The sequence below is a fragment of the Opisthocomus hoazin genome, chromosome 3 (assembly GCF_030867145.1).
Source record: "Opisthocomus hoazin isolate bOpiHoa1 chromosome 3, bOpiHoa1.hap1, whole genome shotgun sequence".
NCBI classification, from domain to species: Eukaryota; Metazoa; Chordata; class Aves; order Opisthocomiformes; family Opisthocomidae; genus Opisthocomus; species Opisthocomus hoazin.
Genome location: NC_134416.1, coordinates 85,707,211 through 85,732,173, shown reverse-complemented (window position 1 = coordinate 85,732,173; position 24,963 = coordinate 85,707,211). Strand labels below are relative to the sequence as shown.

At 44.9% G+C, this 24,963-nt stretch overlaps 1 protein-coding gene across 20 annotated transcripts in view; it reads left to right on the top strand.

The window, feature by feature from the left end:
* Positions 1-24,963, top strand: part of ATXN1 (ataxin 1) — a 220,143-nt gene that overhangs the window by 120,883 nt on the left and 74,297 nt on the right. For 16 of the 20 annotated variants that reach the window (XM_075416877.1, XM_075416875.1, XM_075416866.1 and 13 more), the window contains one exon: positions 13,925-14,048. The exons of 2 other annotated variants lie outside the window; for them this stretch is intronic. The gene's annotated coding sequence lies outside the window, so the exon portion shown is untranslated. Of the gene's footprint in view, positions 1-13,924; positions 14,049-14,156; positions 14,176-21,775; positions 21,795-24,963 lie in introns of those variants that run through there. 2 more of the 20 variants (XM_075416883.1, XM_075416884.1) reach the window with 2 other exon arrangements.

The window sequence follows — 24,963 nt, the reverse complement described above, 5'->3', positions numbered from 1 at the left end:
TCAGCTTGGCCCAGCCAAGCATCCATCGTGTGGTGAGCAAAGAGTGGGGTGGGACTTCTTGCAAGGTGATTAATTTGATCTCCAAATGCTATGGGGGGTAGTCATTCGCGAGCAATGGTTAGGAGTGTTTTTCCCAGGGTTAAGTACTGTGCTGACCTCCTTTAAACCAGAGAGATGAGAGTCCGGGAGAAGGATGTGAAAAGTTGATTAACTTAGATTGAAACTTGACATCTGGAACACCTCAAACTTTGGCAAACCTCGAGGTAATACTTCAAAGTTGTTCAGCCCCACAAGGTACAGTATAATTTTCTGTTTAGTGAAAGTATTACTTGGGAACTGGAGTCAGTCTGGGGGATTCCTTGCGCTGGGCACTGTCACACTAGCTAGAAGATAGCTCCTGGCTGAGCTGACTGAGCCTGCATGCTCTGAGCTGCTTACATGCCTGCTCGCCATCTCCCCAGATATTTAGCAGTAAACATTACCCTGAATTGGTTTTACCACATTGAGCAACAAAGTGTAAATGTACTTAGACCTTACTGAACCTAACTGTCTTTACTCTCCCGCAATGATCTTCTCTACTTTAAAATCATTAAAGCCAAAGCAGCGTAGGTAATTCTTTGTTTCATGACAGTGTGAAAGGAGCATGGCCTCCTAATTACCCTGAAATAACAAATGTACGCAGAGGCACTTGTAAAGCGCTCGGCTCCCTCAGCTCTGTGCAGTTTGGCAGGTATCTGCCTCCTAACTAGGTTGGGTCTGGGCACTGAAGAGACACTTATGTAGCACATTGGCTTATCAGTGAATTTACCATTCTGGCATTGGTGGGGGGATTCCCTGAGTTGAGCGCTCAGAGGCAGAGAACATATTTCCAAGGGCAGTGAGTGCCTGTCATTCTCACCGTAGTGTGTGGACCCGCTTTCTCTTTTGGCGGTTTACAAGGGAGAAAGCAAGTCAGCCTAGTTCAGTTATTTTAGCCACGTGCGTCTGGAGCTCATTCTCAAATATGATTAATACATGCCTGCATGTAGGTAGGATTTTAGGTTGTAAGATTACTAATTGGTTTCAATGTTGTTTGCTGCTTGAATGTTGTTTTTTTTTTATCTAGGGTAAAAAGAACATCATTATTTATAGCTTGTAACGAGTATGACGTTTTCTCTTAAATATCTTGATATGAGGTAATTTAAACTAAATTTCTGCACAAATCATTTTGAAGAGATTGGCTGTCAAGTACGATAAAAAAGTCTGCACTTTTGCAGGGACCCAGTGAGACTTTGCAAATTTAGATTTATTCTCAACGTTAAATGTGGTTGAAGATGTCATTTTTTAAAACAGCACTTTTAGAAGTAGTTAGCTTAAAAGTACAGCAATTCAAAGCACAGAGGGAATGATTTTGAAGTGTAAAGTCTTGAAACACAGCACAGAGGTTGACAGTTTCACTACAATTAGAAGCAAGGCAGGCACAACTCCCACTTCTGAAAACTTTCCTATCGCACTGCTTCCTCCCTTGGCCTAGAAAACCTCAAAAAAGCCCCAACACTTGGAGTGGCTTTGCTTATTGATTTAACATAGTTATACTCCATAGCATTAGGAGACAGAGCAGAAAGGGCTGCCAAATCTGCCTGTAAAGAATAATCTTTACAGAAAACTTCACAGAGTTGTTTTTTTTTTTTTTTTTGCATGCTTTCAGTCTCCTGAGAATGCTGCTTTTTTGAGGAAAGCAAGTTTTAGGGTAGGTTTTTTTTTCTTCTTTAATGTTTTTTTACCAAGGCTTGTTTTGTTAGGAAACCACTCCCTTCTGCTTCTGCATTTAGAGTTGCTGCTAATTGCCTTTTGGTCGATGACATTTTCCATGAATTGCCACATTCTCCCACACTGTTACAACTTCACACTGATGATGTTATGTTATGCGGCGCTTCTGCCGGCTGCCTTTGGGAGGGGTGGCTGAGAGAAGGATATGGTGTACCTGGGAAATGGTGATTCGTTGCTTTCTGAGAGAAGTTTGCTGGAACCAAGTTTTGTAGCTGTTAAGCCACAACAGAGGCTGTTCCTCGCAGCCTAAGATAGGTGGCTAGGGTAGGTGGGATCACGAAGGGCGTGCTGTTACTGAGTCAGTTTAAGCACGGCTCTGCTGTGTGCCGCTGCTGAGGATTTTGTGTAAGAAGTCATGACAAGGCACTGTGTGCTGTGTCAGGCCAAGGTTTTTCATCCTAGTTGCACGCTGGAGTGGAAAGCCAAACCCAAACCCTGGTGCCAGGAGAGGATGCGGGAGGGGGCAATCTTTGTGCACGCTTCTGGCTCACTGAGGCCCTTGGGGTACCCACCAAGCCCGAGCTGCAAGCCCGTTTCTCTCCCAGGGCCTGGGAACGACTCAGGTTTGTCCTTAGCCCAGCTCGGTCCTCTGCAGCAAAATCTCCCGGAGCAGCTGAATATAAGATCATTGCCGACTGAAGCTGGAGCGCTGCTGACACAAGAACTGGATGTAGCAGAGTTGCTCAGCACAGCTAATCCACTTAAACTGTGGAGCTCATCTGCTGATCTGCAGGGGTGACGGCACTCTTAGGTGGGATAGCTAAAGAGGCTTTGGCTTGAGCTTCAGGGCAACCAAAACCTGCAGCTAGGGCTGAGGATCTGGTTACACTAAGTTGGCCCTGACCCAACCAAATGTGGTTAAAAGTTAGAGGTTAGGTGAGATAAACCCCTCTACTTAAGCCTTGTCTTAGTTTGGGAGCTGATCAACACGTTCAAGTGCTTTTCCAGTTGAAGTACTTTGATCTTAGGTAGGGCTTACTTGGTCTGTGATCTGGGATGAGCTTTGCCAGTAAAAGCCCTTTTTTTAACTGGGATAATTTCATCCACAATGCTAGCAGGTAAGGTTTCTGCTTGAATCGTGTCACTGCGCATAAGGGTACAGAACTATTGCAGGTAGGAAAACTGTGATTTCTGATGTAGTAAGCATGCTTGGGTCCCACCTACGCTGTGGCTGTTGGTGGCGGGGCAGGATGGTGTTGTAACAGGATCTCTGACTACATTACTCTCTTGTCCAGCCTGTGACATGAGGGTTTTCACCTCAAAGAGGTTAAAAAATTCAGGCCCATCTGACGCACCAGCAGCAGTGCCGGCTGCAGGCAAGCCCAGCGTGACCTTTTCTGTCACTCGGCAGCTGACAGGGGTGGCTGCAGCCTGCAAGAGCAGGCAGTGGGCACTGCTCCTGCACAGCCGCTGGGATAAAACCTTTATTTGCTCAATCGTACCCTTTTTTTGCAGTCAAAGGGAAGGGAGGGGAAGTATGAGGAGAGGTGTGTGGTATACATACACTGCTGAGTCCTCTGCTGTCCTCCCTGCTGTCCTAGAAGGCATCCGCAGAGACCAAAACTTGGTTGTCTTTTGGGCAAAGGGCTCATAATGTTCCCACAGACCAAATTCTTCTCTGCAGCTAATTCCTGCCTGCCGCAGGGAGGTGGAAACAGGAGTGCCGCAGCTCCAGTCAGTTCTGGTCAGCTCCAGTCAATTCTGGTCCACCTCAAGCCGATGCAACCAGGGACCACTCTCACACCACCCACGTGAAATCTGTAGCTCTGGGTGCAGAGATGTGCTCCCTCCTTTCCTTCAGCAGCAGAAAGAGACAGAAATCAAGGCAGGTCTGTGACTCTCTCTGAATTTCAGGAAAGGGTGAAACTGGTCATTTGGAAAAAGGAGGGAACCAAGAAACAGGAGTACCTGTGTTGCATAGCTTTGGGCAGGTCAGTTATCCCTTCTCCAGTGAAATTCCCCTTTGCATAAGGTATGAATAACAACACTCAAATTACCTTGCAGGAGTGTTATGGAACGTGCAGTTCATTTTTTTCTTTTTTTTTTTTTTTACAGTGTTCACAGTATGTAAAACCCTAAATGAGTGTTAAGTATTGGTGTGATTTAATTTTATTGAGGGTTAAACATTGGTGACGTGCCCAGCTGAGCATTCGCTGGCAGCCAGCTAGGCAAATGACCAGCAGCAAGCATGTTTGGCAGCAAGCAATGGACAAAAAAGGAAAATGGGGCTAACTTATTCCAGTCCTACGTATTTTTTTTTTTCTGTTACCACCATACGTTTCCCATGCAGCTTATGGAGGTGATCAAAATATCAAATTCAAACTCTATGTTTTAGTAGACTTAAATTTTACTGTATAAAAGGCAATTAAAGGTTAATGGCGTGAAAATGCATCTTGTAGGAGGGTGAGGGAGTGGAAGTTCCTCCAAGCATGCCCTGCATGGTCCTTAAATGACGGCTTTCAGTAAGAGATCGTACCTGAGTAGTTAGGTGGCAGATTTTTCACCGGGAGAGGGGTAGCATGCCCAGGGTGCTGTGTTTGTTCCTGTGCGTTTCATGCTGCTGCTGCTGAGGGGTTTGCAATTCCAACAAAGTGGACTAAAGACCCGGAGGGAAATCACGTGGACAAGGTTGGTGCCCCGTGGCAGCAGCATGAGACAGGGTTGTGCGGGGGGGGGGGTGTGCGGGCACACGTGCTGAGGGAGGCTCCTGAGTTTGAAAGATGAGTCAGTGCCAGACTCCGATGTGTTTCTGTGTTAGAGCTGCCGAGTGTAAGAGAGGGAGAGACGGCGTGTGTGATTTCTCCCGCTTGCTCTGATACCGTGTGAAATGGGGGCTTTCCAGTAGTGGGTTACTCCAGGCGCGACTGCGCCAGCAGCTTTCACGTTGTACCTCACCGGGCGTGCGCCTTCCATGCGTTTTGCTACTGCCTGCTCATTCTTGCTAATTTTTATTAGGTGTGAAATGCAAAGGCTTGTCCTAATTACTGCTGGTAGATGATAGCACAACTGAAAAACAGTCCTCTGATAATCAGGGCTAACTTCTGCCCTTGGATAATTACACACCGGGCTCACTGGAGCCGGTGTATTCCTGGTAGAGAGGAAGGATTTGGCCCACGCTTTCTTGGTGTGCATTAATTCACCATCTTTGCACTGTGACAGTGTCCTGAGGAATAGGTCCGAAGGTCAGCGAAACAGAGAAGGGTCTTTCAAGTGTCTTTTTTTTAAGCTTTGGGCCAAAGCCTGCATCCTACCTTTGTTCTCATTGTACTTGAAAACATCACTTGGCCCTGGATTTTCTCAAGGTTTGCTTTCTTCTCCAGTTCTAAAAGCTGTCATGGTCCCTTACCCAAACATAGTGACAGCATCAGCTCCACAGTTAACTTCTCATTTAGTGGTGTTTCTGAAAATATCAATTGCTGCAAGAAAACAAATGGTAGAGATGCAGCATATGTTGAGCATAATGATAATTTACTGCCTTTTTTTAAAAATTACAGTATAAAATTTAGGGGGCACATCTCAAATCCTGTGAAATTCATGGCACGATGCCAGTTTATTTGAAAGAAACTTACATTTGTTCCTAAATCTTACAAGTACTTAACTACAATTTCCTTTCTCGCATGCCACTCACCTTTAAGATGATACTCCTTTTTTGGCATTATTAATTATCGTTATTGTTGTTGCTGTTATTATTCCAGGAGATCTGTATGGGAGGAATGCTGAAATCAGGATTAAAAATAGCATTTTCACGTCCTCCCACTCGCTGTACTTTGTGCACAGAATGCCTTTTATAAATGCAGACTTGCTGCTTGGCTAGATAAAAGAAGCTGTCACTTCATTTCCGTAACGAAGTCGTTCCCAGGAGAATTTAATTGTTTTAGCAATAAAATTTTTCTAAAAGGCCTTTTATTTTGCCTGAGAAAGGTAACAGAAATGAACTTCTGAGCGGTTATTCCACAAAACAAGTAGGAGAAAGCAAGACCGACTTGATTTGATGTAAGGAGATTTGTATGTGTATGGATTCCCTTTTGTATAAGATGAGAATACATTCCTAACTGAAAATCAAGTTAGAAACAACCCCCCCAACCTTACACAAAATGACAAGATTTTTTTCCCTTGCTCGCAGGGACATCACACATCTTTATCTGCACTCTCCTGAATAAATTTTGTCGTATCCTAAAGTTCAGCCCTGTTTCAAAAGGCACTTGCGTGATTTCTGATTCAGATGCTTTCCTGAATTAAAGGCAGTTGTAGGTCATCATTACCAATTATTTCAGTGCATTAATTTTGTTACCAGGTATGTTCTTGTTCTCGAGGAGGAATGATCGCTGTTATGCTGTACTGAGGCTGAGCGCTTCTCGAAGCAGGGACGGGGTGTAGGTACGCTGCTGAGCACGGTGGCAGACCCGGTCCCTCCCTGCCAGCGTGCAGCGTGCTGCCGTGGCCCCTCTCGCCGCTTCTCCAGCATGTCTCACCCCTTTGCTCCGCTGGTCTGTGTCCCATGCCAGCGTGACGGTCCTTTTCTCTGAATGCGGAACGTGCTAAAGCATGTCAGAATTAGAGGATCAGAGAAGTGCCGATTGAGAAAGCAGATACAGGAAGCAAAAGAAGGTTGTATAGCTTGGGTTTAGTTCTCTCCTCTCTTTTCTTCTTTTTTTAGGCACCTCTCATTTGTCACACGTTTTTAGCCATGTTTGGGTTTTGCTACGTATGAATAGACACAATTACAACTTCAGTCACCGTGAACAGCCTACCACTATAGTTAGGTACGTGTAATCACGAACAAAAGGGAAAAGGAGAAAATCATTTTCTTCACAGTCAGGAAAGCCTTTACAGATTCAGCATCGTGCTTAAAATTGCATTGTATTAAAGAAATGCAACAATTTCAGAAATTATTATTTGTAGGAAGGTTTGTGAATTCAGGATGTGATATTCTGACTCACTCAACAGCAAACATGTTTGCACTCCGGCTGGTATGACTCACGCTGGCATTTGCCTGAAGTGTGGCAATTGTTGTAGCCCTCTGCTTGGTGCATGATGAATGAAACGGCTGAGGTCCCCTGTTGCAGATTTACTACGTGCAGCTACGCTGGTAAATCGCAGGCTCAGCTGTGGAGTGTTTCCTGTAACACGCACACGCATGCACGCACATGCACACACACATACATAGGCGTGCGCACCCCCCCAAGTAATACTTTACTTTTAAATACTAGATTCATAGAAAGGAAATGCATAATTACAGTGCTGGCTTTTGCACCACATAAAGCAGCCCACATCAAAAGGTGTTTGCCATTAATGTTTCAACAGGTAATCTCTGGATTTATTGCCAAGCCGTGTTCCTGTTACTTAGCGCTCAGTGTTGAAATCGTTGAAGTCTCTGTTGTAAGCTAGCATAGTCATCTTAATCCTGCAAAAAAGTTAGTCAATAGTGCCTTTGTTTTCCAGCACTGTGTTTCACGTTGCATCAGCAGCACAGAAGACGTGGCTGCGCTGGAAGCAGGGAGAAGGTTAAGGGTGGGTTCTGGGCTGACTTCCTAAGGAAGCGAAGCTCACGTGGTGGCATTGTTTGTGCCTGGTGGCTCGTGCGCTCGGGTCCTCCTCAGCCCAACCTGCTCCACGGGTAGAGGCTACGGGGAAGCTGCTCCCTAAAAGCTTTGTGTAAGTAGGCAGACAAATAGCTGTGGGAACCTGTGGCTGAGCCCAGTGAAGCAGAGGCCACGACCCCAGCTCAAATCTTAGCGGCCCCAGGGAATCGCTACAGTGGGCATCTGCTGGGATTACTGCTGCTGCCAAATGTCAAGCCTTTCTGCTGGTATTTGTTGATGCTACAACCCACAGAACTGTCTTCTTCAGGTGGTTTACCTTTGGCTGGTTAAAATATTGCAAACAAACAGAACCTCGGCCGTTGGTTTTGGTGCTGCTACGCTTGAGGACTCAGCATTTGGATTGATATTCACCACCGTCTGTTTGCAGGAGAGCTGTGGCCATCGTCTGTGAGATGCCTGTATGTTTAAACAAGGCCTACCCCTGCGGCTTGTTCTCATCTGTGACAAGTTACATGGGTGCTGCAGTTCTTCAGATCGCAGGAGGCTCATTGTCTCAACTCACGGCTGAGCTGCATTTTTTGCATAACAGGTTCCACAAAAGAAAAAGAAAAATATTTATGTGGTGTGACAGAAGCATCCACAGTGGTTATTTTTATTGCTTGTATCTGTTCAACATTACTGGCTGTGAGCCTGAATCGTTATGGACCATTTGTGTTCTTTTTCCACTTTGTTCTGCTTAGAAGACCTGTAGGAATGACTGTGTTACAAACACACGGGCAGTAGAGTTGTTTTTACTTAAAACCTCTGTGTGAGAATGAAGAAAGCTGGCGTACTAAGAGAAATGTAAATCAGTGTTGAAATCCCCCTTCTTCCCTCCCATTCCTGCTTTGATAGCCATGAGAAAGTGGCAAATAGGGGGTGCTGATGTTAATGAGATGATGGATTTTTATTTAAAAATGTGTTATTGATATCTGATAGGAGGTATTTGCAAGGTATTTTTCTTCTTCTAGTTCTGTATTATTGCTTCTTAGACAAAACAACCTAGACATGCTCCTGTTAGTTTTCTTTTCACCTGGCGTGTGTGTTGCACCCACTGCCCACCTCTTTACTTGCTCTTTTAATACTTTATGCTGCACGCTGTTTGTAGGGAAAATCTTGTAGAGCTTTGAAACTAATCACAGTGAGTGGAGCACAAGGCTAAACACAGTTTAACCTCAAGTCTTGTTGGAAAAACTGGGTGTTACTGAAGTACAAATCACGAGTACGGTTGTGATTGCTGCTGTTTGTGTAAAGGTGACGTCTCAGAGGTCCGAGTCAGAGTTGTTCTTGTTATTAGATATTGTGTACATGGAGAGTATGAAGTTTGAGCTGGCATGCCTTTTTTCATATTTACAACTGGCCCTGTGGTGATGAACCTTCATCTATTTTCTGATCGCTTGTTCAAAGGTGTCAGAGTGAGGGAATGTGTAATGAGAGCAGCGGAGGCTGCCCTGGGAACAAAGTTGCTTCCATGGTTTCCGGATACCAGGTTTTGAAGGGCTGAGAAAGCCCATTCCCAGTCCGCTTGCATAGGTTGATGCTAAAATGACGGTTGGATACCTGAGCCTTAAGTCAGGAAAAATATCTGCTGTGGATGAAATACTGATGAATAGTGGTTTTTTAGGTTAAATCTTGGGACACTGATTTCTAGATGACTAACAGTTCACGTTAGTTGTGCAGGAATAGCGGTCATCTTCAGCAGTGGCTCCTGCACTGGAGGGTGTGAGCTGCAGCCCTACCCCTTCAGCTGCACGTGCTGGTCCTGTCTGTCTGGTGCTTGCAGACAGATGGTCCTGCAGCACTTAATTTTCCCAGTAAGTACTTGCAATGGAAATGCCATTCACACAGGAAAGATGCGCAGGGCTGGGACGGCCCATTGATGTGTCCACAGAGCTGGGGAAGGTAACATACATCATCTTCCCTCTACTACAAATTGCAGGGTAGGATAGTTTGCTTCCTTGGCTGAGCCCCATGATCTGCATGCTGTTTTTCTGGTTTAGGACCTGCAGGATATGCCAAGTGCTGACAACCTGATTTATTATTCACTTGCACCCGGATACAGTTATTCACCCTGCACAAAGTGGGTGTAACGTGTTGTGAAGTTGGGCATTTCATTATGCACCACATGCAAAGCCATGGGAAGTGCTTGTTTACGTGACAAAGCTGTGGAGAATCAAGCTTTATACAAGGAATGAATGCTAAACAGAAATCAGAGCAATGCCTGCTTCTTTTATGCAGATGAAACCTCTTTTGTGCTAAAGTGATATTCCTTCACTGTAGCCTTGAAGTAGGCAGAATTGTGATTTAAGTCTTTTGTACACTAGACAAAATGTCAGGAGATTTTCAGATGGATGAAGTTTGGCATGGCTGGTGTAGAGAAACATTTATTACTTGAAATCTAAAAGATAGTTAATTCTTGGTTGGTTTGTGGGGGTTTTTTTTGTTTCTACTACAATCTCTTCTATATGTGTAAAATCAGCTAAACCTGTTGAAAATAGTGTAGAAGTTTTTTCCTGGCATGACAGATCATATACACATTAGGTAATTGAAATCACACACGCTGCAGGAAGATACATCCTTGCCTTTCCCATTTGCGGTGAGGCAGGATTGAACCTGTCTAAAACTACTTTATGCGGAGGGAGAATAAAGGAGGAAATGAATTACAGTTTTATTTGAGTTGAAGGATTAGTTGTGGGATAATAGCGACCAACGAAACAACTTGGGAACAACGCTGCCATCTCTTAAACAGTTTTATTAGCTTATGCTGATTTGTGAATTAGGAAAACCAAATTACATGATGCAAGACAGCAAGGAATGGCAATTAAAAACCTGCAGGAAAGGACTGGAAAAACAGTGATCTCTCGCTGTCTGCTCTTCAAAGCAAAATGGAGAGCATGACCTTTCCTCGGAATAAATACAGGGTATTGCACAGAGCCGACTTCTGGTTTTCAGTTTTGCCAATTTGCAGTTGCTCGCTTGTACTGTGTTTCTTGGTTGTTGATTGCCCTGGGGTCCAATTTTAGTATCTAAATACTCCCAAGAAGTACTTCCATGTTCTTTGATTGGAGGTCTGTTCATCTCTCAATTGCACTTCTAATCTGTCAACTCGATGTCCTTTTTAGTTCTCAAAGGCAGGGCTATGCTGTGATATTTGAATAACCATAATGCTGTGGGACCATGAAAAACGGTTTTCTTGCGTAACACTTCCCATTTATAGCTCAGATGTGATGGGTAACTGTGTATGTGATAATGATTCATTGATCATGTTGAAACTTCAGTTGCAAAGCCTGGTTAAAACCTGGTTGTGCTGCAAACCAGCCTTCCTTGATGGTCCCTCCAAGTTACGACCCTTTCACGTGTTCCGAGAAGAGCACGTCATCGCAGCCCATCAGATCTGCACAGCAAAAAGATTGTCCCAATTAGGGAATGAGTGCTCTGCTCTTGAGGCAAGGACTGTGCTTCAAGAAGCGAGGTGTCTCCCTGTGCGTCGTGAAGTTTGTGCTGTATTGTCTTTAAATCTTAAGTAGAAAAATGTCCGGGAACATCTGCGGGCAGTCGTGCCTTGCCCCTCGCAGAAAGAAGTGCCTAAGGGTAAGGTCAAATGAGCAAGTTGTGGCAGATAAAACTAGCTTGTGAACCTACGGTGCATCATCTGCTCCATAATAACTGGCTGTGTGTGTGGTGCGAAGGCACCCGAGCGTAAATACGAGGTCTCTCACCCTTTTTTCCCGGAGGGGTAGGCTGCCTTGCTTCATGTCATCTTTCCCATGAAATAGGAGTACATGGGCAAGCAAAGCTAGCGCAGAGCATCACTGCGCTGTATTGCACAGATGCTGCTTGTGACTTGTTCCCATGTCCACGCGCTGGCAGGGGTCTGCGTGACAAATTCCGGACGGATAGCAAGGTAACTGCGTAGCTAGCACACAACACTTGCTCCTGTTTCAGTGATCGGAGCCCTGATGTAGGCAATCGGAGCCTTGTTTAACTTCAACAGAACCAAAATCCTAATCCTGCTGGTTGAAGTCAGCGGGGGGACTTCCACTGAGTGCGGTGGGTTTCAGCCCAGTATTACATACAGCTGACTCTCCAGGGAAGCTCAGAGGAGTCTGTGCAAGCGGGAGCTGCAAAATCTGGTGTGAGAGACAAGATACGCATGGAGTAAACTTCCCTGCGCTTACTAAAAATAATTGGAAGCCATCTAATTTTGCCATAAAAGTGAAATGTTTTCTCGTAGTCCTTTAGAATCCATTTTCGGGTTTCCCTGAATGTTGAATGACAAGAGATAGGCATTTGGTGAATTTTGGGATGAAATAATGAAGATTAAAAAATGGAATTTTTAGGAGATTTTTGGATCGTCAAATTATTGGGGAGAAAACCAAATAATTTTGAAAATGCTGAAATGTTTCATTTCTACGCTTAGAAACAAAATGTTGACACTTAGAAGCAAAACATTTTGAGTATTTTGAGCTTGGGGTGCGTTTTTTTTTGAATCTTGAGATTCACATAATTTAAAGAAAAAATAAATGGCTTGAAAATAAATGGTTTTGGGTTAAGCAAAATGTTGAGGGTTGACATAAAAAAGGGTTTGGGTTTTTTTGTCTTCTTGATCTTCTTTCGAAAGTTAAAAAGCTTGTGAGAACATGTCAGACAGTGTGCTTCTCTGTCAGTTAAGCAGCAGAGTCCCATTTTAGTATAGGATAGAAGCTGTTGACCAAAGTCCTGGAAGTTTGGCCAAGACCTGGGTATCTGAAGGATCTTGAGGTTGCAGTAACACAGGAGCTGTACTTCCAGGGTGGAGTTTCTTAAGCCAGGAAGGCTTTTCTAACAGGTATCTTGCAATGCTACAATCCATCAGGGAGAGGACAAAGATGTGTATCTGACGCTGATGATCATCACTGTTGCCAGCGCACCATGAAGAGTCCCAGCCAGCTGGAGGAGATGGCAAATGTTCATGGACACTGCTCTGTGAGGACTTAGCCTCAGCCAGTAAATCCAGTAGCGGTCCAGGGAGGTTGTGGAGTCTCCCTTTCTGGAGATATTCAAGACCCACCTAGATGCGGTCCTGTGCAGCCTGCTCTGGGTGACCCTGCTTCGGCAGGGGGGTTGGGCTAGATGACCCACAGAGGTCCCTTCCAACCCCAAACTTTCTATGATTCTATGATTCTTACACCAAAGCTGGATCAGCTAAGCAAATACTGGTTTGGGTTTTGGAAGGTTTTGTGGTTGTTGCTTTATATGTTCAGCTAAGACTGTCTGAGGGCTGTAAACTTTTTTGAGTAGTTTCCTCTGCCCACTACCACTGAGTTGCTTTCCTCTGCTCTTCACCCATGAACTGCTCTTGTCCGTCTGTCTGACTGGTTTCCTGCCTTCATGTAAGGTGAGATTCATCTGCATTCGTGTACGGCCATCTAGTCTGAGCTCAGTGTCTAGACTCACTTTATGGAGGGAGAGAAGCAGACTTTTCTAGAGTGATTCATTCTGTCCTAAAGCAGATGCTTAAGATAGGTCAAATTAATCATTTTCTAGATTGCCTCGTTTCCTCCATGGAGAGTAAAGAGAGCTTGCACTGTCTCAGGTGTAGACTTTTGTCCTGCACATGTTTTTGGTTTGGGGACATGGATTCCACCTTAGCGCTGGAAGGATGGGAATTTGTGTGCATGAGTCCTGAAGTTACATGTGAAATGTTTGAAGAGCCTTGTGTCAAGGAGATAGGAAAGGTTTGTGGCATGAAGTGAAACTAAGAATTTAGGAAGCGTGAGTAGACCATTGGAACCTGGATGAAGGAAAAAATGTTCAATGTGGGCTCTGTGGAAATACACGCGCTATTTTAAGTATTCTGTGGGGGATTCACTTTAAAATGTAGCACAGCATTTTTCCCAGACCCCAGTAAAAAGGCTGAGGATAGTCAGATACCTTGTTCAGTAGGTCAAAAAAATGAAGAGTTGGTCCACAAAGAAATTCTGTCAAAAAAATAAGTATGAAAGAACCGCACAATATTAAAAATCTCAGATGTGAAAAATATTTCCTACTGAGGAATGGCGAGTGTGTGTATTTTTGGTTTCAGTACTCCTCTGTTGCAATATTACAGACAACCACAGAAATAGATAGCTGTTGGCGTCCCCTTAGAGGAGTTCATTGAGAACAAAAATCTTCTGTGAGGATCTCTCTGCACACCGTGGGCTTTGTTTGCAGACACTTTTCAAAACAACAAATCCGAGTAGATTTTTCTTCCTCTTGTTATGGCAACAGAAGTATCCAAGAACTACTGTAATTATGTATTTGCCTCAGCAACTCTGAACTGCATTTTAATGGTTCATAATAAGAAGCACAGAGCAAATGACTCTTACTATCCTCGATCGGTGTTCGACATACGCTCACCCTGTACTGGAATCTCCGTCCTAGGAGCTCATTAAAAATGCATTTGTTTCAAGGAGGTGTAGGAATCTGTTGTTCATTTGCTAAACAGCGTTATGGATTTTCCTCTTTTTATTCATTGCTTTCCTTTCTTACTTTGTTTTGCTGTTCTTTTACAGCTCTATCTTACTGTATTTGAAAGAGGAAAGCCAGTGAGGACTTGTGAGCAATCCGGCAGCTTCAGAAAAATCTCCATGCGAAAGGATAATCCAGAATTCCCCGAAGAAGAACATAGTGAATGTTGTGAGTTCCTAGCAGCGATCACGTGTACTTGCAATTGTGTCTTCTGGGGGGCGGTGTCTGCACTGTAGCGTTTGCTCCCATCCCCGTGACGTACTGAGCATCTTTTTGCTCTGCTGAAACCAGACAGGTGTGTTTGGGTTGGGCTGCAAAGCCAGATCTGAATTTCTCTCCCTCTCTCTTTTTTTTCTTTTAATGTCATCGTCTTCTTTTTCATTCTTTTAATGTCTCTAATAGTGTTATCCGAGGAAGGATGCTGGGTTTCTTTTACTTGGACTGCTACAGTTATTTAACACATTACTGTTGTTTTGTAGTTACATATGTAAGCATGCATTTAAAGGCCTTGTGACTGTGTAGCCTAACAAGAATGAAAAATATTATGGATAACAGTTCAACAATTTACAGGTCAGATTTAGGAGTTTTATACATGCTCATACAATGGTTGAAATTATTTGGCCACTTTCAGATTAGAGGAATGGAAATATGGTCATTTGCACCTGGTATTTCAAACTCCTATTGCTTTGATCAGTTTGTTATATTAGTTTGAGTATTTTCAATAGAAATCCTGATCCAGCTGCGACATGTAATAAAAGAAACTATTCCCACGAGGGATGGCTTAAGAGCAGGCATAAATGTTTTTATGTTCATTGTTTTTCGCATGAAACCCACTGCTTTTCTGGGTAAATCAAATGTAAACATAGTCACAAACAGAGGAAAACAAGAATTCTCTGCCTGCCGGGTTTGAGAATAATCGTTATTTTTGTCTTAAGAAGGAACCTTGTGAATTTCAAAATTTGGTAAGTTAGTACTTACGCCCAGAGTATGCAGTGGTCCTTCAAAGATGTTAGTAGTAATAAAACAGCTACAGATTCTCCCAGTTTGAGCAAATTAGTTTTTGCACTTCCCATAAAGTTAGTAAGTATAAATATATTTTCTGACTGCTGGGCATGCCTTCTAGCTCCCTGAAAGTCGGATGCCCTCTTTTGCTCTGCTTTTGCTTTTGGGTTCAGGCTTTGGGAAGCAGATTGAGACGGAGTTTAAGCAGTGCCACTTTCACAAGAGTTGCTTGCAAAATGAATGTTAGGGAAGACGCTGAAAAATCTTCATCGTCTCTTCCCTTTTGCACATGCTTTGATCTACAGTGGAATAGTTGACAAAGCTGACATTTGGAGTTGTTAGTTACTAGTACCACTGAGCTGCCAAGTTAGTAACTCACTGAGATGAATAAGGGGCCTCTGAGACCTGCAGTTTCTCACTGTCTATGTATCTAAGCAGACGTCGCTGTATCAGTTTATTCCCACACTTTGAAAGACTACTTTGAAACCACAGGGATTTACTTTGCACGCTGACATCCTGCAGCAGAGGATGGCAGCCTTAAATAACAATAATAGTAGTAACGATAATAATATAAGAAACTATCCTAGCATGCAAAGCTGTTGGGATAACAGGAGATGTTTGTTCAAGATGTTGCAATCGCCTACACTGATTGCAACAGCAGCACCACCTGATGCCGAGGAGAGCATTCCCCAGGTCCTGTGTGGTGTGCCAGATCAGCCAGATAAGCTGCAGGAGAGGAGGAGGCAATCAGCATCCATTACAGGGGACAGAGTATGTGTCGATGGTGCTGTCGGTGTGATTGTTACATTCTGCTCTGTCCTAACTGGTTTAAAATGAGCCCGCTTAAAGCACAGCGCGATGGTGCCAAAACCCCAAATTACACTCATGAGGCCCGGGTTTGTGCAGAAGCAGCAGCATTCTGCTCACCAGGTATGGATGGAAAGAAAGCGCTCTTGAGAATGGCTTTCACCCTGGCGTCCAGGACTGGTTTCTCTCGGGGAGTCATTCGTAGGTGACGGAGAGCTCTTTAGAAGTTCCTTGAGAACATATTTTGCCACCTGGCTTGTGCTTGGGGACAGTGCTGCGAGGAGGAGGCGGTTGGCCAGGCTCCTCCGCTCCCCTCTTTCCTTCGTCCTCTCGGGGAGACAAGAATACCAGAGATGAGGAGAGATGGTGTGTCTGCTGCAAGGAAATGCCGGCATACAGTGACTTTACTGAAAAACACAGTTCTCTCTCCCCTGTGTGTTTGCAGGGTGTTGTTGCGTTAAGATGTGCGGGAGGCGATCAGACCTTTCCCGTTGCAAGTGGTAGCTGCTGTCATCCCTTCCACCTCCTCCTTCTGCCACCCAGGCAAATTTCAGAGGAAGGGGGGCGAGAGGAGGGAGAGGAGCAGTAAATTGGGAGGAGAGTCTTGTATCCACCTAGAGACTGCCTGTTTACTAAACAGTACAAATTTCTCGCTTCCTTTCTCCTGCTCTCCTCATTTGGATGAAGCACATTTCTGGAATAGCAGAGCTGGTACAAATCAAGTCCATATTCCTCTTTTGCAGAGAGAAAAAGGGATGTCAGGAGGATTCGTTAAGGAGGAACGTTTATTTCGCTTAGTGAGGGGTGAAAACGAAGCAAGGCAAGGCTCCTTTGCTGATCAGGAAGGTACCCTGCGAATTCCAGCATACAGTTTTGTAATTTTCTGGTAGGATTTGGGTGTCCTGTGGTTTTTTTTCCATCCTGAAAACATACGCCACAGCTTTTTTGGAGTGCTAGCCGCACAAGCACGAACACATTCTGACAGGAGCAATGAGTAAACTCTTCGTGTTCCTCACTCACAGGCATTTCTTCACTTGTTTGTTTTTTTTTTTGCGCGCTTATGTGAAAACCTCTGGCATGATTTGTGGGAAATGGAAAATAAATCTCTAAATCCAGTATGTGTCAATAACTGACATGTCTTCAGCTGATCTCGTATCTGTAGCTGTTATTTTGGGCAAACTGCAGATGGCAGGATAGTAAACATCCACGCTCCTCACTCTGGCAGGCTTTCCATGCCCACCTTCCGGGGGGAACCTGCTTCCGTAGGGGCTGACCCTGGAGAGGGTCTTGGGGACTGTGGCCGCACAGGGCTTAGCCCTGGTCACGTCACATTTTTGAGCAGCCGCCTCCTTTCTCTGCTCCTTGGCCCTCCTTGCTCCCCTCACCCTGGTCCCATCTCATACGTACTCGTCCTCTTCTGCCCACCGACTGTTTTTCGTGGCGCCTGGGCCTGTGTCGGGGCTGGGAGCGATGGTTGCTGGAGCTGATGTCCGTGCCGCTTCCCAAGTTGCCTGGCGAGGCTGGCAACGGCCCCGGCACACGCTGTCGCCTCAGCATCACCTTCTCCTGCCGCTGCTGTAGCCGCTCGGAGAGGAGGCACACACAAGTGATGAAAATTGAACGTTAGAGACTTTTACAGTGGTGTTCTGTGAGCGGCCGTCGCATGCCTTGAGCCTCAGTGCTGGGTTTGTAGCCGGGCTGGAAGTGGTGTGCGGTGTCTGTTCGAACAGTGATGAGCTGTGCACACCTTGGAAGAGCAACGGGAAGGTCTGGCACGTGCAGCCTTAAGGTTTCTGAATGTCTTTGCTTTTGAATTGCTTTGGTGTCCGTATACTAAACCACTTCATGGTTTGCTGCACAAATTACCAGGCTGCCGACAAAAGAGAGCTGTGTGTGTCCGTTCTTCTAAACAACTGCCCAGTGCGTGCCTCTCGGTATTTATAGGGAGAGGGGAAAAAGGGAAGAATTGCTGTCATTTGAGAAATGTCTCTCACAAATGGCAGTAATTTATTCCCAGGCATTATTCTTCATTAAGAGCTACAGACAGCTGCAACTTCCCTTTAAATAGAAATTACACTCTGTAGGCATGCTATACATAGGGCTTCAGGTTTCTGACATTTCTCTGCCAAAAATCATAAGTATTTCTCACCAAATAAATGTTTATTCAGAAAGTCTTATTTCCTGGCTTTTGTTTCACATCACATGCTTCCGCCGGCCCGACAAGAATGGCTCGAGGCTGACATTTGGGAGAGGAAGCTGAAACAGTTGGGGTCTCTTGCAGGGCTTCAAAAAAGTCTCTGACCGTAACTCCGGGCCTTCGGTTTGGCAGTTTATTTTAACTGATGAGCGCTGGATTAAAGTGGACGTTGCAGAAACACAGCAGAGCTACTGTGTCTGTGCGTAAGAGAAGCGGGGGGTGCTGGGTGTTTCTGCTCATCAGGTTGGCTCCCTCCTTTCCCACCCCGCAGCTGCCCTCCTCTGCGTGCATGGGCGGCATGGCACGCAGCACCCGAGCGGTTTCGGCGGTGGGGAATCCCCTGTGCAGCCACTGCAGGGGCACCTGCGGACAGCGCGCCAGGGCTGGGCTGTGTTCTCTTGCCCCTGCCGCCCAGCGCAGAGGTGGCCAGTGTGGCTTGAAGTCCCACAGAGAGACGTGCAGCCACAAGGCTGTAAGCCATCAGTGCTTGGGGCCTGCCGCAGGGCCACCACACGCCCTTTTGTTCATGTCTGTGCAGTTCCCTTAGATTTACCCTCTCTTCTCCACATTCCTGCTGACTGGCTCCTCGACTCACGACTTCCTAACCTGTCTTTTCCAGCCTGGACTGCTGAGCTTCCTCCTCCTTTGTCTCCAGGGCTCATCTGCTGGATCCGTACTTTCCATTTGGTGTACTAGCCCCTACCGCTCCAGTAGATGACTTTGCGGTTGTAGCAGCCCCAGTTGGTTGCTTTTGTAATTTGTGGCTGTGCTGTTCTGTCAAATACAAGATGTCTTCCTCCTCCCTATCTTCCTCCAGTACTTCCCACACCCCAGGCACCCCTAAGTTTATGGCTTGTGGTATGCAATCCATGTATTAAAGTAATTTTTAGTTAGGTCATTCATTACTCTCTTGCTTTCTTCTCAGGCGAAATAGCTTCCAGAGAACTGAGAAGTTGTAATTTCTCCAGGGCTAAAATCCAAGTCTTTGATAGGCAGGCATGATGCCTGGGGCCACTACATGTTGCTACCGGTTGTCAGCTTTGTAAAACTTACCCTGCAGAGCAAAGAAATCTGGGCACAAAGATTGTTCTCTTCTCTTACCGCAGCAAGCTGTAGTTTCCCAGTCTGTTCTGCCTTCCCTTCATTGTCTTCCAAGCAAATGGCTGTAAGATTATGACTCCCATGTTTGGACTGAGAACAGCTTTTGCCTGAGCAAACAGATTTCTCTTTGGCAGTCGCTTTAACTGCTGCCCCAGCTTTTTGCTGTCAGCTTTGTTTCATGATTTGCTGTTGGAGAAGTCCAGGCAGTACTAGTGCATTGGAGCGAGTAAACGAAGCAAGCAAGGCAGGTGAATGCGTTTGTTAATGATTACAATACCAGGGTGGTGGCAGTGTGGTCCATGAAGGAAAAGCATCTCCTGTAGTTCATCTGTGTGGCTTATGGTTGCTTGTATTTTTAACTTGGTGGTGTCGACTGGAGAAACTTCAGGTCCTTGCTTGCGGCACTCCTTGGTCCAAGAGACCTCCAGTCAAACCAAGAAGCAGCACTGGGAGCCAAGCCCAGCCTTCACAGATTGATAGCATGGTGTGAAAGCTGCTCTAGTATTTGCAAGCTGTGCGTGGGGTGAAGCTGACCGAAACACAGGTGTCCTCCACCTGTGAGAATGTTTCTTCTGCTGCCTTCTGCTTCTCCTCTGTTTCGCTGCTGCTTTGTTGTGCTGCTGTGTTAGTGAGCATCACTGGTGAGGCTGGTTTTCTGCACCCACAATGACCCTAACAGTACCTAGTAGCCTGCTGATGCTTCTCTCAAAGCTGAAGATGTTGGTGGCAGCAGCAGCAGGAAGAGAATATAAATTAAGCTCTTCTAGAGGGGAAAGTTTTTTCCATTTTCTGTTTGGAGCGTGCATTCAAAAGGAAAGGCTGCTGCTACTGGTGGATTAGTTAAAAGGGATCACAAGCCCTTTGTAGCAGAATACTATTCTGAACCAGTAGTTCATTCATATTTATTCCAGGTTTGTCTGCAGCCTGCCAGGCACGTTGACCCTGGATGCTTATGTTGAGAAGGGAATATTAGATACTCTTAGACAAACTGGCAGTACTGATGCTATCAGTGTTCCTGCTTACGGAGTGTTATGTTTCTGGTTGTTAATCAGCATTGGTGTTTCCAGCTGCAGACACTGGTGAATTTTTCCGAGGCACCTGACGGCACAAAGGTCAAGATAAAGAAGATAAAGCAGCAAGTTACTGGGATTGTTCTTAGCTGCTTTCCCTGTTGAGGTGTCAGAACTAAAGGCAGGCTAAGGAAACCTGAGATGCTGTAGTCTTTTGTTTGTTTCTAATGGGTTCTCCTGGCAGCGCTTTAAATAATAGAGAAACCCTTCCCGCTATGGCAAATCAAGTTTATTGCACTATTGCCAAGTTGTTACCAAGTTATTGCACTAGTAATAAAAGAAATCTATTTGGGGAATGAGGGTTGCATTAGATGAGGACAGGAAGGTTATTCGTGGGTTTTTGTGCCAGGCAACCTTCAGTCAGGATTGGGGGTGGTGATTTATAAATTCCCGTTGTCTCACTTCCAGCGTTTGGACTGCAGAGAATCCTGCTAAAGCATTACAAAAGCTGTGCCAGTTGAAAGACGCTGGGCAAAATGTGGTTTTGCCTCCCTGATGGGTGGATCTTTGTTACCAGAGCTACAGAGATTCCTTACAATGGAGAGGTGTCTGCAATGGAGGCAGTGAGCAAACTGTGCTTTAAGCCTTCAGCTACTAGGAGTTTGTCTCTCTGGCACATAAAACCTCTCTTCTCATCAGCTTGATTTAGCATTTCTGATGCAAATGGTTCACAAAAAGAAACCTCAGGTAACATGAACCTCTAGTGAAGTAAAAGTGAGTTTGACACTTGGGGTGGAGCAACAGGAAGAGCACTGGAGGAGCGAACACTTCTCATGTTCGCAGTTAACATGTTTTGGGTCTATTTTACCTGTTTTGAAAGGAGTGGTGTGTGTTTGGTTTTTTGTAAAACCATGCACTGCAACTGACTTTGTTAAAGAATCAACTTCTTATGCGGGGAAAAAAGGCAAAAGAATCTCTCTCTGTCATTCCGTCTGTGTCATGTACTGTTGCTCTTTGAGGTGGAAAAGTCCTCGTAACTTGTTTCTGAGTTGACACATCCGTTAGATCCACAGTGAGAATTAGCAGGATTCTTTTTTACTTTTACTAGATCCATGAAAATGTTTGTATAACTATCTTTATTTAACCAGAGTGATGGCCTGTGGATTAATCAAGGATATATAAGTACAAGCACTTCCTTCTTGTTATAGCTGACCAGTCAAACCAGTTCACCTGAAGGGGTTTGGCTTCGTTAGCAGTCCTACTGCTCCTTATGACATTCGTAGAAAGGGTGAGTAAGCTGCAGTGCTTTATATGTCTTCATTATAGGGTGAAGTCTCTTCTTAAATTAAATGAAGCAGGCAGTCTTTATTAGCTCCGGGTTTTCTTGTTACTATTATTCTAATGTAATTATCACTTTTCTTCAGTCAGCCTTCTGTTTTCCTCCTTACAAATAAACTCTTTCCATCTGGAGAGTATTTTGAGATGGGGAAAGTACAGTGAAGTAGTGAAACTATTGTTAGCACCGTGCTCTTCCTCTCCTTCTCTTCAACTACCTAGAATGCTATACAAGGAAGTAGAAAAAACAAATACATGACAAGCATAAGAGGATCCTCCTCTCTCAAAAAAGGTTGTGCAAAGGAAGACTGTGGAGTTATCTGCCTAAGCATATGCAATGGGAGAAAGCATCATACATCAATCTGTAAGACCCCTGCACTTCTTCGCTTCAAAAAAAAGCAGCATTAAGAACTGAGGAATCGCCCCGCTCTGCTCTCGGATGACAAGACACGTTGCTTAGCAGTAAGTAGTTCTTGGGATACCTGCTGACTGCGGGGAGTAAGAAAGGTTCAGTCATGACGGGTACATCTATTTGCGCATCCGAGCCCGTGCCGAAATACCCAAGCTGACTTTGCTTAGGCTAATTAGCCCTGCTTCTCCCCTTACGTCTTCTCTCATTATGCTAATTAGACTGAGCGGGGTGCTGCCTGACACCGGTGAGAGTCAAACAAGTGTGTCTGTACAGCCTTGCCCTGCAGCACGCCCTACAAACGTCTGAGCCCGCTCAGCACAAGCCCACAAGTCTGCACCGTGTTGCTGTGCAGCACAGGTGTTTCCTGGAGTTTTATTGTGTGTGCTATCAAGAATCACTCAGCCTTGGGTGGCTTGCTGGGACTGCAGTAAACGTACTAAGCGTTAGGGAAGATCTTGAACGACTAACTGCCTGTAACCTTCTTGCTCTCAGAAAAACGCGTGTTGCTAGGTGTCTTCTGTCCTGTTCATTTTGTTGCATGTGAATGACTTTCCTGGTTCTGGAGGTGGTGGCCTGGAGCTCCAAGGGAGGAGGGTCATGGTGAGAGGACAGAGGTGGTGCAGGCAGACAAGCAGAAATGGTGGGATTGAGGAATAAAAGTGTGAAGAGCTTGGACTTTCTGCTTTTTATCTTATTTATGTGTGCAGGACTGGCAGAAAAATGGGTTGGCAGGTTGAATTAGATTGTGAAACCTCGCTAATTAGCTGTGTGTTCCCCATTCCACCTCTCCTTTCTTCTTCCCTCCCAAGTGGGATTCTTGAAGAATGAAATGAGCACAGGGATAGATGACTTTCATAATTTGGTGTTTTACATTCAATTGCAGCTGTAGCTATTGCAATATAGGTAAGTTTGCCACCAAATACTGTTCCAAAGACATTGACTGGGCTTACAGAAGAGAGGCTTTAGAAGAAACAATCAGAAAAAACCTGTGACAACCCCAAAATGACAACAAATAAAACTATTTTTGCTTATTATAGTAGAAATGGGTTTTTACACTCCTGACTCTTCTTCCTCTGACTGGCACCTTCCTGGGAAATGCAGTTGAGAATGAATGCATATGTATACACACATACACACAGGCGTATCTATATATACATTGATCTTAGTGAGCCTGGGAATGTAAAAGCAAGTGCAAAACGTATGCTAGTGTTGTCAAGTTGTTTGTTTTAGTTGCACAGTTTCCTGATTTTCTTCATTTAAAAGGTGCGTTAATGTTCAGTGTATGAAGCCTGAAGTGTGATAGTTAGATCTCTTGTCAAAAGATGCATGTCCATGTTTCATTCCATATTGCGAAATGGTAGTCCTGAAAATATCACATCAAGCCACTACCATGAATAAATAGCTGCACTGTATTATTTTTGGGAGTAGCAGTTTTCGAGACAGTCAGTATGATCGCAGCCATTAAGTGAGTAGAAAGTGTTTTGAAAGAGTAGAAAGAGCTTTGTTGACTGAAATGGCTGGGTCAGAGCTGAAAAGGAAGAGTTTGCTGTTTTAAAACATAGCAGACATTTTAGACATTCTTATCGGGATGCTTCAGTAAATCAGTTGTGTGAAAGACTGATAAGGGAACGTGCAATTGCAGCCCTCATAATTTAAAGTGCCCAAACTTGGCATGTTCTGTGGTAATGTAAAATAGTAATAAATATAAATCTTGTGTTCTGGAATTCCTGGGTCTGCTTATTAGCAGATCAGTGTGTAAACACTGGCTCAGTGTATCTAGTACTAGAAGGATGTGTTTTGTTCTTGTGAAAGGGTGTGTGCTGACTCTGCACCCCTGGAGCATGTAGAAGACAGGCTAGGCTCAGACTGAGCTGTACTCCACGTTACCTAGAGGAAGTCTGTTTTGTATAGACTGCACATGAAAACAATATGTAGATAATTTTTCACTGTAATGCAGGTATTTCACCAGCTTTAAATCACAGCTATTAGTTACTGGTTTCACTCGCGCTGCCTAAGAAGATCTTGCCAGGAACACCTTAACAGGACAACTCTAACCAGAACTGCAGATTTAATGTTGCTCCTTGGTTAGACTGGGACTGGCAGTTTCCAGTTCGCTCCTAGATTTGCACCTATTAAGTGCATAAAAATGGTTTGGAAGAGCTTTGTTCACTAAAACGACTGCATTGAGATTGAAAGTGGAGAGCGGCAGATGAAAGAGCACTGGGCTGCTGGGTGGCAGGGGATGAATCCCAGCGTTTGCACCCCATGGCCGCTGTAGGCCTACAGTAGCTGGTTTTTCTGTTAGAAACTTGAGCCCTGATCCTGCCCGTTGACCGGTGCATGCTCTTAAGGCAGCCTGGCCTGTCAGGGCTGGAGCCTCAAAGCAGTAGGGCACGATGTTTATTTGTGGTCAAAGAGGGAAGCCACTGTGCCAACACAAAGCCTGTTGTCTGAAAAGGCCGGTGCGAAAGGTGATATGTAAAGCAGTGGTGATTGCTTCTTCAGGAAAGCAAATGGAAGCAGGGTAAAATGGACCTTAACTGAGTTACGATTGGTGTTTGAAGGCTTACGGCACAATGCATTTAAGCTCAATGAAGGCATTTCTTTTTAAACGTTGCTTCAGGACCTCAAAGTGTTGCAGAGAGCAAAGCAAACTATCTGATTGTGGTTGTGCAAAGCTGGTATGGTGTCGGTGTAGCTGAAACTGAAATTGCACTCGCATGACTTCAGTCTCAGTCCCTGTATTGTGCTGGAAAACCCAAGTGATTTGGTGTAGAAAAGGTTTGTCCTATTAAAGCATCTCTTTTTGGTTCTGTGGGTTTTTTATCTTTCCGTTTTTGTTCTGGTGAAGATGGTGTGGGGGACGAGGAGCTGCAGATTGAGGATTGTTTGTCTGTAAACTGTCTTAGTGGAACGGAGACTGTGGGAGATTTTCTCATGGCTCTTAGTCAGACCAGTGCCTTATCGAAACAGTATTTGACCCCTGAAGATGCTATGCATGGCTCTCATCCAGCCTACCTGCCTGATCAGAGCAGATGGTATGGTCATGCTTGCAGCAGAGTGAGAGGAGCACTCATTTGGGGAACCATTCCCATGCATCAAACCACTGTGTTCTTGAAAGTCTGTCCTTTCTGATACCATCCTTTCACTTCATTTGTTTTAATGTAATTCAAAGGTGTACCGGGAAGGAGAGTTTGTTACCTTGATGAAGGAAGTCAC